Source organism: Pinus tabuliformis, chromosome 8, assembly GCF_031772625.1.
Source record: "Pinus tabuliformis cultivar Carrire ecotype Pingquan chromosome 8, CPIR1, whole genome shotgun sequence".
Taxonomy (NCBI): domain Eukaryota; kingdom Viridiplantae; phylum Streptophyta; class Pinopsida; order Pinales; family Pinaceae; genus Pinus; species Pinus tabuliformis.
Genome location: NC_142294.1, coordinates 2,078,283,833 through 2,078,297,399, shown reverse-complemented (window position 1 = coordinate 2,078,297,399; position 13,567 = coordinate 2,078,283,833).

The following is a 13,567-nucleotide window of genomic DNA, read 5'->3' as shown; positions in this document are numbered from 1 at the left end:
TCAGAGCCAAAGGTCTATTTGGCTGATAAACTCGCAGGAAAGAAGGTTTCCTCGTTCAAGTGAGAGCAATGGCAGAAGATGGTAAGTTTAGGGTCGAGAAATTTAATGGCCAAAACTTCTCGCTATGGAAGATGCAGATGGAAGATTATCTGTATCAGAAAGATTTGTACCTACCATTGAGCGGAAAAACAAAGAAGCCAACGGCTATGACAGATGAAGAATGGAACCTTCTTGATAGAAAGGCACTCGGAACAATACGGTTGTGCCTCATTGCATCAGTCGCCTTCAACATTTCGAAGGAAACAACGACAGAGGGTTTCATTCAGGCGTTGTCGAAACTATATGAAAAACCCTTGGCCTCAAACAAGGTATTTTTTATGAAACGGTCATTTAATATGAAGATGTCGGAAGGTAGATCTGTTGCAGATCATTTAAATGATTTTAATACAGTTACAAGTCAGTTAAGTTCTGTAGGGGTAAACTTTGAAGATGAAGTTAGAGCTCTGTTATTCTTGTGCTCATTGCCAGAAAGTTGGAATGGTTTAGTAATGGCCATTAGTAACTCTGTCTCGGGATCTAGTACTTTAAAGTTTGATGATGTTGTCGGTGCTATCCTTAGTGAGGAAATGCGACGGAAAATCTCTGGTGAGACATCGGGTAATGCTTTGAGTGCAGAGTCTAGGGGAAGAAAAATGGAAAGAGGAAAGAGCTCAGGATATCGCAGTAAATCAAGGAAAGGCAGATCCAAGTCCATATTAGGGATAGTGTGCTGGAAATGCAGAAAGAAAGGACACCTAAAGAAAGACTGTAGATCTCGGAAGGGAAAAGAAGGAGATGCACAGCAAGAAAACAATCATTAAGAAAATGTGACAGGTGATGTGTTACAAGATGCTTTGATTCTTTCTTTCAAAAATATTACTGATTCCTGGGTGGTAGATTCAGGGGCCTCATTCCATGCCACACCTGATAACAAATACTTTCATCACTATGTTCAAGGAGATTTTGGACAAGTTCGTTTGGGTGATGATAAACCCTGTAAAATTGTTGGAATGGGTAAGGTTCTTGTAAAACAGCAGAATGGAAACCAATGGCTACTAAAGGAGGTAAGGCATGTTCCAGATCTGAAGAAAAATCTGATTTCAACAGGGTAGTTAGGCGGTGAAGGTTGTGTGACAACTTTCATAGATAAAGCTTGGAAGGTCACCAAAGGAGCCCTGCTAATAGCAAAAGGCGAAAAGGTTGGTAATTGTATTTATGCAATGGTATTTCTAACTTTGTTAATGCTTTAACTTCCAAAGGATCAGATGTAGCATTATGGCATCATAGGCTCGGACACATGAGTGGAAAGGGGATGAAGATTCTTCACTCAAGGAATTTGTTGCTGGGTTTGAAGAATGTTGATTTGGGCTTCTGTGAGAATTGCATTTATGGAAAACAGAAGAGAGTCAGATTTCTCAGAGTTGGGAAAGAAAAGAAGAGCGAAAAATTAGAGCTTGTGCATATAGATGTATGGGGACCTGCTCAGGTATCATCTCTCGGTGGCTCTCATTATTATGTTACTTTCATTGATGATGCAACTAGAAAAACTTGGATTTATTGTATTAAGAATAAATCTGATGTATTTGATACTTCCAAGAAATGGAAAGCTTTGGTTGAGATTGAGACAGGAAAGAAATTGAAGTGTCTTAGATCAGACAGTGGAGGTGAATATTGCAGCAAAGAGTTTGATAGGTACTGTTCAGAGCATGGAATTCGTAGAGAGAAGACAGTTCCAAGAACACCACAAGAAAATGGTGTGTCAGAAAGGATGAACAGAACAATCATGGAGCGTGCAAGGTGCATGAGATTGCATGCAGGATTGCCTTTACAGTTTTGGGCAGATGCTGTAGATACTGCTGTTTATCTAATAAACAGAGGGCCTTCAAGTTCCTTGGATGGTGGTGTTCCAGAAGAAGCATGGGCAGGTAAAAAAGTAAACTACTCCTTGTTAAAGCATTTTGGTTGTGAGGTGTTTGTCCATATTGATAAAGAAAATAGAACAAAGCTTGAAGCAAAGTCAAAGAAATGTACCTTTATTGGATATGGTGTTAATGATTTTGGTTATCGCTTATACAATTATGAAAATCACAAAATCATTAGAAGCAGAGATGTAATATTCAATGAAAAGGTCTTGTATAAGAATCAGTTGCAGGAAAAGAAGCAAGAAAAAGAAAACAAGGAATAGACAGTTCTTGACGAAATCACTGAAAAAGTAAAGGTGCCTGAAAATAATAATAATCAACAACCACAACAACAACAACCGCCACAACAACAATAGGCACCCCAAACACCTGAAAGTGGTGTTAGAAGATCTACCAGGATAAGTAGACCCCCTGAACAATACTCTCCTTCATTATATTATTTATTGTTGACTGATTCTGGTGAACCCGAATGTTATGAAGAAGCAATGCAAGTTGAAAGCAGGAAGATGTGGGAGGTAGCCATGGAAGAAGAGATGGACTCCTTGATGCATAACCAGACTTGGGACTTAATCAGGTTGCCTACAGGAAAAACTACATTGAAGAATAAATGGGTTTATAGGCTGAAGGAAGAAGATGGAGGAAAACAGAAGTACAAAGCTAAACTTGTGGTGAAGGGGTTTGCACAGAAGAAACGTATTGATTTTGATGAAATATTTTCTCCTGTTGTTAAAATGACTTCAATCAGAACTATTCTAAGTCTAGTAGTAGCTGAAGATTTGCACCTTGAGCAGTTAGATGTAAAGACAACCTTTCTCCATGGGGATTTGGAGGAAGAGATATATATGCAGCAGCCACAAGGATATGAGGTAAAAGGGAAGGAGAAACTAGTGTGCAGGTTGAAGAAGAGCTTGTATGGCTTAAAACAGGCTCCAAGGCAGTGGTATCTAAAATTTGACAAGTTTATGTCTGAACAAGGTTATACTAGATGTCACTCTGATCATTGTGCTTATCTGAAAAAGCAAAATGATGGCAGCTATATTATATTGTTATTGTATGTAGATGACATGCTTGTTGCAGGGTATAACATGCAGGAAATAAATGTGCTTAAAAGAAAATTGGCAAATTCATTTGCAATGAAGGATTTGGGAGCTGCAAAACAAATCCTTGGTATGAGAATAACTAGAGACAGGAAAAATCGCAAATTAACATTGTCTCAGAATGAGTACATACAAAAGGTGTTGAAAAGATTTAATATGCACAATGCAAAACCAGTTAGTACACCTTTTGCTAGCCATTTCAAACTTAGTAAGGAAATGTGCCCAAAGACCCAAGAAGACATGGATTATATGTCTAAAGTTCCATATGCATCAGCAGTTGGAAGCTTAATGTATGTAATGGTCTGCACAAGGCCTGATATTGCACATGCAGTGGGAGTTGTAAGCAGGTACATGAACAATCCAGGAAAGGAACATTGGATGGCAGTGAAATGGATTCTCAGATATTTGAAAGGTACCACAAATCAAGCATTATGCTTTGGTGGTTCAAACATTTCCCTACAGGGATATGTTGATGCAGATATGGCAGGGGATAGAGATAACAGGAGGAGCACTACAGGATATGTATTTACTGTTGGTGGAACAGCTGTCAGTTAGGTTTCAAAAATCCAAAGTGTTGTTGCACTTTCAACAACAGAAGCAGAGTATGTTGCTGCTACAGAGTCTAGGAAAGAAATGATTTGGTTACAAAGGTTTATGGGTGAATTGGGTAAGGAGCATGATATGGTCACATTATAAGCCAAAGTGCCATTCATCTTGCAAAGAACTCAGCATTTCATTCCAGGACTAAACACATACAACTCAAGTACCATTTCATACGATCAGTGTTGGAAGATGGAGAGTTGAAGCTGGAAAAGATACACACTAGCTAGAATCCTGCAGATATGCTAACAAAAGTTGTAACCATGGAGAAACTGAGAATATGCTCAATTTCAATTTGTCTTCAAGGATGACAATGAAGATGAGAAATAGCCAGGTCCAAAGAGGAGTCATTGTCCAGCAAATGAAGCAGCGGTGGAGTTGCTACAATCATTCTCCAAGTGGGAGATTGTTGTGTGTGGAGCATGATTGTTCAGAGGTCTTTGTTTCAGCCAGATGTATACCCCAAGAAGTTTGTACACCCCTCCACGCGGGGGGGACTTGTCCCCCCCGCGGGGGTTCGGGGGGGCCGATCTCCCCCGGTTAGAGGGTCCGGGGGCAGCGCCCCCGAAGCCAAAAATAGATGTAAAATTGCCTTGTAAAAGTATAGTAATTTCTAGTCAATCTGGGCTGTTCATTAGGCAAATGATCTGATGGTCGAACTTATGTTTAGTTTAGGGTTTTTTGCCCTAGAAGGAAACCCCTCACTTTGTATGAGGGTATTATATTTGAGGCTGAGATATACATGCGTATTCTCTGAGTGAGCAACAGAGAGGTGAGACTGTGAGAGAAAACAGAAGATATTACAGCGGATTTGTTGTAGGTTGTGTCTCTTCATTTTGCTGGATAATATAAAGGAAGGACTGGCTGTTCGGGGTGGACGTAGCCCAAACTGGGTGAACCACGTATATATGTGTCTCTCTTGTTTTATGCGTTCTCTATTTTATATTTCTGCAATATTTTATGTGTTCCATTACTCTGTAATATATAATTTTCTAACACCAAGGACTTCAATGCTTCCATTTCCTGAGACACCAGCCCCAAGGACACCTATCCGTCATACTTCTGAGGCATCAACCCCAAGGACTCCAATCCTTCTTACTTCTAAGGCACCAACGCCATGGACTCCTATCCTTCTTGCTTCTAAGGCACTAGCCCCAAGGACTCCAATCCTACTTACTTCTGAGGCACCAGCCTCAAGGGTTCTGACCCAATCTTGTCAAGGTTCATTTGATAGTAATGTTCTGCTCTCAGAACTCTTCTCTATTAAGTTCTATCTAATTATAGCTTCACTGTAGTCTCCAAGCTACAACATCAATGACAACCAGTATTCTTATGAAGAAGTCTTTACAACTCTGCACACTGCCCACACATAGTCTCCAATAGCCTTCATGCTCTCTGATAATGTCTTCACACAGCTTTAGTTAGTCTACTATTAGCTACACTAAGCTCTGCATAAAGAACAACTTCTTGTTCAAGCTTATGTTCTCTGTTGGCTACTTCTCCCCTTCAACTGTCTACTGTCCTGTTGGCCCTTCGACCCTCTTTCTGTTTTGTTGGATCCTCTCGCTACCTCTGTCTCCTCCAGCTTATTTTCCACAGCATTTTAACAGCCTTCAACAATGCTCCTGTTCTCTGTTTTACCTGTTTTATTCGTTCCCCATGCCTCTGTCTCCCGGTTTCCTCTCTTTGCTGGCCCTTTAGCTTCCTCAACATTCGCTGTCATTTCCTCTGTGCTCACTTGCTTCTTCAGCTTCCCGGCTTTCAGTTTCCTCTGTCTATTCATGCTCACAGGACACGTTGATTCAATGGCGAGAACCAAATCATACATAGAGAACACATATGCAAAAAATCGTAACAATGCTCTCCCTTTTTTAATGATGGCAGGAATGCACAGAGTCCGCATAGTTTAACGAATAACCACATCCCAATCACAATCGCAATCGGCTTGATTCAGCCTCCTGAACTATAGTTCAGGCCTCTTGAACTATCGGGAGCATTATTGTATGCATTTCTGCCTCAGAGAACTGTGCACAACAAATATTCATTTACAGAGGAAAATTGATCAAAAATAGGCGAAACTTGTTAAAGAGCGGACTTCAAATTTATTTTACCTGCATCTATTCGCGTATTGGGTTCGGTCTTTATCGCAATTGGGGCTCAAGACTTCTGGGAGTCCTTTATACATCGACTCCATGACATTATCGATCACTGACGAACGCGATAATACATTAAGCCACATTTCAATGTTGCATCGGGTCTAGTCTTGCAATCACAATCGGCAAACGAGGCTTTCGGGAGTCCTTTATACATAGACCCCATGACATCACCGATGGCCGACAGGCTGATCCTCCAGCAGATGCGATCTAGCATTAAGTTGTGTTACGGTTGGACCATCAAGTCTATGTTATAATTGCAATCGCAGGTTCGAGGGTGACAATTCTTTATTCATTGCGATTTCCGCGGATGCACCATAACAATAGGGTGTGATGTAATAGGACCATCGGGTCCACATACATTATCGCAATCAGATTTTTCGGGGGTGACACTTAATAGAACCCGCCAATATCATATACTGCTCTGCCTCCAATAGTGTATTTGTAATAACTATGCTTTGGCCTCCGTTTGCGCCTCCGATAGTGTTAAGCGCATATATGTATGGTTTTTGCTGCCATATGTATGTTTATTCCGCGGATAATGTTAAAGCATATACATATGGGTTTTTGGCCTCTGTTTGCATTAAATTCACATATATATGGTTTTCTCATCTGATAATGTATTCTGCACGTACAATATAAACTCTGCCTTTTCCACTCCATTAGTGTATTTGCATATTTGTCTAAGTCTTTCGCCTCCGATAGTGCATTTGCTAGCATATTATAACTCTGTTGTGGCCTATACAGCTCCCAATGGCTCCCGATAACTTTGTCTGCTTCCTCTGTGGCTCCGATAGCTCTGTTTGTTGCCTCCCATGGCTTTGTTTGCTCCCTCCCATGGCTGTTTGCATCCTCTGGTTGCTCTTGTAGCTCTGATAACTCTGTTTTGGCATATATATATATATATATATATATATATATATATATATATATATATATATATATATATATATATATATATATGGCTCCTCCTGTTGGTTCTTCGTGGGCATGTATTACATGCAGTGCTCTTTCAAAGACCTCCTTGCTCTGATATGCCTTCTTTGGTAACTCCTCTTGCTTATGGCTTCGCTATCCTGATGGCCTTGCTCCTATCTCTTCATGGATCTGCTTGGCTTCCCCTTGGCTTCATGTCATCCTCTAGTATCTAGAATATTTCCATATTGACATCAATGAAAACCTAGGTCAACAATCTCCCCCTTTGTTATTGATGGCAATATTCTTCTTCTCTCCCCCTTTGACATCAATGGCAAATGAGTGCTCTGGGACTCCCCCTATCAAACTGCTTCTGTTCTTCATGAATGGTAGATTTTCATGGATCTATGACTCCCCCTGTAATGGTGCTCTTCTTATTTTTATTCAAGATAGAAGGATTGATGCTTTATCATCAATTAGCACATTATTTCCTCTTCATGTCTCAGAACTACTTTATCATGGCTTCAACAATGCTTAAAGATGCTCTACTTCAATGCTTTCAATCAGATTGCAAATAGCCATACACCAAGTGTCCAAGTCCAGGCTTTGATGCTTCAATCCATATTTTTGTCTCCATAGGCAGAATTGAGAGACCTTCATAGTCTGAATCTAGAGAGACTACCACTGAGATTGTCTTTCTTGCTGTCTTTCTTCATATCTAAGTTCATTTGTGTCTCTGTGCTTCTTCTTGAGTCACTGTCATCCTTTCCTTGTGTTCTTGTACATATCTCAACTAGTTATTTCCTCTTAGCAGATTTAGATATCCAATCTGTGACTATCTTTTAAATACAATTGTTGATCTGCATCTTCATGCAGTGCTTTAGTTTTGATATAGGCTGCCAGCTGCTCTTAATTCAAACTCTATTCCAGATGTATCTGTTTGTTTGAAGACTGCCTCTATTAGTGTCCAGAATTTATCTGTTCTCACATTAAATTCTTAAGTTAAGACATAAACTTCTGTGATAACAACACCATGGTTGTTTGCCCTATTTCTTTAGCATTAGATGACTTTCTCTGTTGCTCCAAATACTACTTAGTGATTAAGTGGAAAGCATCTTTAACAACAGTCTAAAGACTGGTTACATGATCATATGCTTCAATGGAGTACCCCTGAGAAATGATCTTTATCAAAGAATGACTATTAATATTGTTCAGCAAGGATTTCATAAGGACCCTTTCACTAATAGCTTCAGCAATAATGATCAAGAATCACAGTCTTCCCTTAATTGTATGCATCATCTCTTTTAGCAAAATCTTCTCATAAAATTCTTAGATTGTCAAAATTCAGGCCAATGACATATGTTGTTGGCTAGAGAGCTCAAGGGACTTTCGGATTGTATTTCCTTCCTTCTCCATACTTGTGTAACTTTTTTCTTTTGCATGGAATTAGCTTGTGTAAGAGCCCAAGTTAAGTTACAGTCCCATGCCATATGACCAATGTTATGACACTTGAAGCATTCTACATTGTTCATGAATAAGAATTCATGTTTTCTTCCTACAAAATTGTTTCTTGGAGATTGTTGGGGACTACAATATCGATGGTTGGGGACCATAACATCTATCTTTATTATATGCTTTACAGTCTTTTGCCATGTGACCAAAGTTTGTACAAGAATAACAATAACCAAAAAATGAACTTTGGTAGCTAGGAGATGGAGGTTTCCTTGATGTACTTCTGAAGCCTTTCTGCCTTAAGATCCTTTGATGATAACCATTGCCTCTTGCATCTTTGACATCATCTACATTTCTTCTTGGAGCTGGATTTCTTTTTGGAGCAGGATTTCTTCTATTGTAGCCTTGATTTTTCTCCTTGCCTTTGCTGGAACTGGGAGCATCACCGTTTTCTTCTGGCTTCTACACATCTCTTTTATTTAGAGCATTTTCATTATTGTTTGAGGATTCACCTGCATATCCGAGACTTGATTTATCAGATGGACATCTGTGATAACTGAGCATGTCATCCAAGGCTTGAGAGCTCTTCAAGATTTTGTTCATCCCTTCAACCTTTGTTTTGAGGAAGACAATCTCTTCTTCCAATCTTTCACATTCATTATTCTTCTTAGCAAGTTGTTCCCCAGTTTCTTCCTTGATACGAGTAGCTTTACATGTTTCAACTTGTCCTTCTATGACTTCCAATGCTTCCTTTGCCTTCTCAACTCCTTGTACTTGTTTCCTAGCTTCTTGTAGTTGAGATTTGAGAGAGGACACCTCTACCTTGTACTGACCAATCTCTTCTTCAAGTTTGTTCAAGATCTTGTGCCTTTGTTCAAGTTGACTTGATACGGTATCTTCTTGCTTCTTTTCTTTATTCAATTGATTTGTCATGGATATGACTTCTTCATGATGCTTTCTTTTGCTTTGATGATATTCCTTCTTAAGCTTGGCAAGCTCTTCATCCCTTTCTTGTATTTGAAGCTTGATGAGGTCAACTTTCTTCCTCGTTTGATCTTAGTCACCATCTAGAGCTATCTTCTTAAGTTTCTCATTTTCCTTTTTCAAATTCTTAATCTCTTCCATGGCAGTCATAAGTTGAGCAAGGAGTTCTTCCACAAAATCCTTTTCATTCTATTCATCTTCTAGATCTATTTTAGCCTTGATGTCATCATTCTTATGTTCAGCTTCTATGATGGGTTCTGGATTGCCATCTAGATTTCCATCATCTTCTTGACTGGTGGTCATGGTCAATGCTCCTTTTGAGTGAAGATCATGAAGTTTGTCCCATATGCCCTTTGCTGATGAATCTTTTCCTAGATTGTTCTTTACAGAATCAGGTAGCCCATTCAAGATTGCCTTTACTGCTTTTTGCATTGTACTCGGATTCTCTATCCATCCTGCTATCATCAATCACTAATTTCCAGATTTCAATGCCTGAGTCTGTAAGAAATTCATCATTCTTGCTTCCCATATATTAAAGTTCCCATTGAACCTTGGAGCCTCCTCAAATTGATTGTCTTCTATTTTAGTAGTAGAGGGAGACACATCCTTAGGAGGATTGGATACTTTCTTTCTTGACTTCGCCATTTGTGTTTAAAAGGTCGACCTTCAAGCTGTTAAGCTTTGAATGAAGGAACCTGCTCTGATACCAATTGTTGGAAATATTGAAAGGGGGGGATGAATCAGTATTTCTTTTTCTGACTATTGTTTTACGAGTTAAAACATTTATATTTAGAACACAAGATGAACAACAATAATAAATGCTTTTATTAATATAATCTTGCAGTAAAATAAATACAATATATAGATGGTTGCAATCGGTTGCCAAGCACCAACTTGGACTTTTGTGAGGCTCCAACCTCCAGAGCTCCAAGTCTATTTTGCTAAGACACCAATCTTGGACTTAGGAGCACAAACTCCCAAGGACTTCAATCCTTCCATTTCTTGTGACACCAGTCCCAAGGACACCTATCCCTCCTACTTCTGAGGCATCAACCCCAAGGACTCCAATCCTTCTTACTTTTGAGGCATCAGCCCCATGGACTCCTATCCTTCTTGCTTCTAAGGCACCAACCCCAAGGACTCCAATCCTACTTTCTTCTGAGGCACCAGCCTCAAGGGTTTTGACCCAATCTTGTCAAGATTCATTTGATATATGCTTTGGCCTTCATTTGCGCCTCCGATAGTGTTAAGCGCATATATGTATAGTTTTTGCCGCCATATGTATGTTTATGTCGTGGATAGTGTTAAAGTCTCTATATATATATATATGGGCTTTTGGCCTCCGTTTGCGTTAAATGCATATATATATGGTTTTCTCCTCCGATAATGTATTTTGCGCATATAATATAAACTCTGCCTTTTCCGCTCCGTTAGTGTATTTGCATATGTGTCTAAGTCTTCTGCCTCTGATAGTGCATTTGCTAGCATATAACTCTTTTGTGGCCTATACGGCTCCTGATGGCTCCCAATAGCTTTGTCTGCTTCCTCTGTGGCTCCGATAGCTCTGTTTGCTGCCTCCCATGGCTCTATTTTCTCCCTTCCATGGCTCTGTTTGCTCCCTCCGATGGCTGTTTGCGTCCTCTGGTTGCTCTTGTAGCTCTGATAACTCTGTTTTGGCATATATATATATATATATATATATATATATATATATATCGCTGCTCCTGTTGGTTCTTCGTGGGCATGTATTACATGCAGTGCTCTTTCAAAGACCTCCTTGCTCTGCTATGCCTTCTTTGGTAACTCCTCTTGCTTATGGCTTGGCTATCCTGATGGCCTTGCTCCTGTCTCTTCATGGATCTTCTCGGCTTCCCCTTGGCTTCATGTCATCCTCTAGTATCTAGAATATTGCCATATTGACATCAATGACAACCTAGGTCAACAGATAGGCTTACATCTTTAGAAGAAGGTTTTAAGGCACTAGGTTTAGCTTTATGGTTGGGAGTAGTATGTTTTAGGTTTAAGGTTTTTAATATTGATATTAAATGGTTATTATATTATTAAAATTGAAATAATTGATATTAAATTGTTATTATAAGAATGCCCCATCATATTTATCATCGCAAAAATTTTAAATAAAATATGCGGCTATGATCTTGAATGGATAAATTACTTATACAAATTCTTTTCATTCTTATACCACTAAACTTAATCTTAATTATTATATAGTATTTTTTTTTTTTCTTCCTCAACCTTCCTTCAACATACCATTGACAGACTCTAAATGGTATCGGCTAATAAAAACATAACACATACAGTACCTTCTCCCAAAACTGCTAAATAAAAAATAGAAACGCTAAAACCTATAAAAAACAATCTTCAAAATTGTCAAGTCTCCGTGTAAACAATACAAACAATGAAATGATGAATAAAATGATCTCTCATAAATCTTTCTTTTCTAACCACTTATTTATTGTTCAAATATTTATGCATTATTAAAGCAAACTAATACAGTTTCCATATTTTTAAATTAGAAGATTCGGAAAATTAGATGCTTTATAAGTAGCCAATGAATATGTAGTGGATTAATAGCTTGTACTTTTCTATAAATTTATTTTTACTTTGATTTCATTTTGATTGAAAATGAATATTTCCATATTTTTAAATGAGAAGATTCAGAAAATTAGATGCTTTATAAGCAGCCAATGAACATTAGTGAATTAAAAACTCGGATCTTTCTATAAATTTATTGTTACTTTGATTTCATTTTAATTGAAAATGAATATGTAAATTGATCTAAACGACAAACAATGAAAATAATAGCTTTAAATTTATACTAATATGTTTTAATTTATTGATATAGGAAAATGTAAAAATATATAAACTTAATTCTTAAAAAAGAAAAATGACACACAACGAAAAAAAATCTGCCACATAATACATTAAAATGATGAAAATTAATCATTATAAACTAATTTACAATTTTTAAATACAAAATTATGTTTAAAAACATATTGAAACAATCACAAAACTAAACGGTTAATAGAAAAATTAAAAATTAATCTGCCCCCTAATACATCAAAATAATGAAAATTAATCATTATAAACTAATTTACAACTTTTAAATACAAAATTATGTTTAAAAACATATGGAAACAATCACAAAACTAAAAAATATGTTCAAATGATTTCCATTTTTATGAAATCACGTTTTAATTTGTTGAGAGAATATCCCTTTCAAATTCACAATTGCCCGTTGATGTTTGTTTTATTTATATTAACCTGATTAATAACACAAATAATTGACAGTATTACTAAATCCTAATAATATACGATCTTAAAGCAGGGAACGAAGATAACGTGGCGTGAAACGTAGGGTACAGAGAGAATCAAATTTGAGAGGAGCCACAAGACAACGAATAATTTTAAGTTTATACTATTAATATTTTTATTTAAGAAAATTATGTTTTAAAACATATAATCTTTTCTTTTAATTTACTAAATCTTAATAATATATAATCTTAGAGCAGGGAACGAAGATAATGTGGCGTCAAAGGTAGGCGACAGAGCGTATCAAATTTGAGAGGAGCAATGAGTAATTTTAGGTTTATATTATTAATATTTTTATTTTAAAAATTTGTTTTTAGAATATATAATTTTTTTGAGAAATGTTTGTTTTTTTTTGTGTTTTAGTGTGTGTTTTTTTTTTTTAAACATGTTAGATTTTAGATTTTTATGATTTATATCGATAAAAATATTGTTTTTTAGATTATTTATATTATTGAAATTTGGTTGATGTTTTTAACTAATTAATGAATCATATTAGTTGATTCAAAATGTAAACTAAATTTCAATAATGTAATTAATCTGAAAACAATCTTCTTTTCTCAATGAATATGTTATTTATTAATATTAAATTTAATCATATTAATAATAAACATGCTATTTATTAATATTAAATTTAATTATATTAATAATGATATTAATATAAATATTGATATTTAATAACTATGAATTTGTTTATGGGAAGCAAGTCTTACTTCCAATAGAGTTCTAGATCCAGACTTATAAAACAACAATTCGGTTAGATCTTGACTTATCAGAAGCACAAAAGCAAAGGATGAGACAACTTAATGAGCTTGATGAAATAAGACAAGAAGCCCTCAAGAAGATCATCATAGTTCAACAATAGAGATCCAGATGACATGATAAGTACATTAAAGAAAGCAAATTTCATTTAGGAGATTGGGCATTACTCTCTGATTCAAAGTTTAAGAATTTCCAAGGAAAATTCCAAACCCACTAGCTTGGGCCTTATGAAGTTGAAAATGTCTTTGACAATGGTGCAATTAGAATCAGAATTATTGATGAAGAGAAAATTCCCCTTTTAGTGAATGGAAATCAA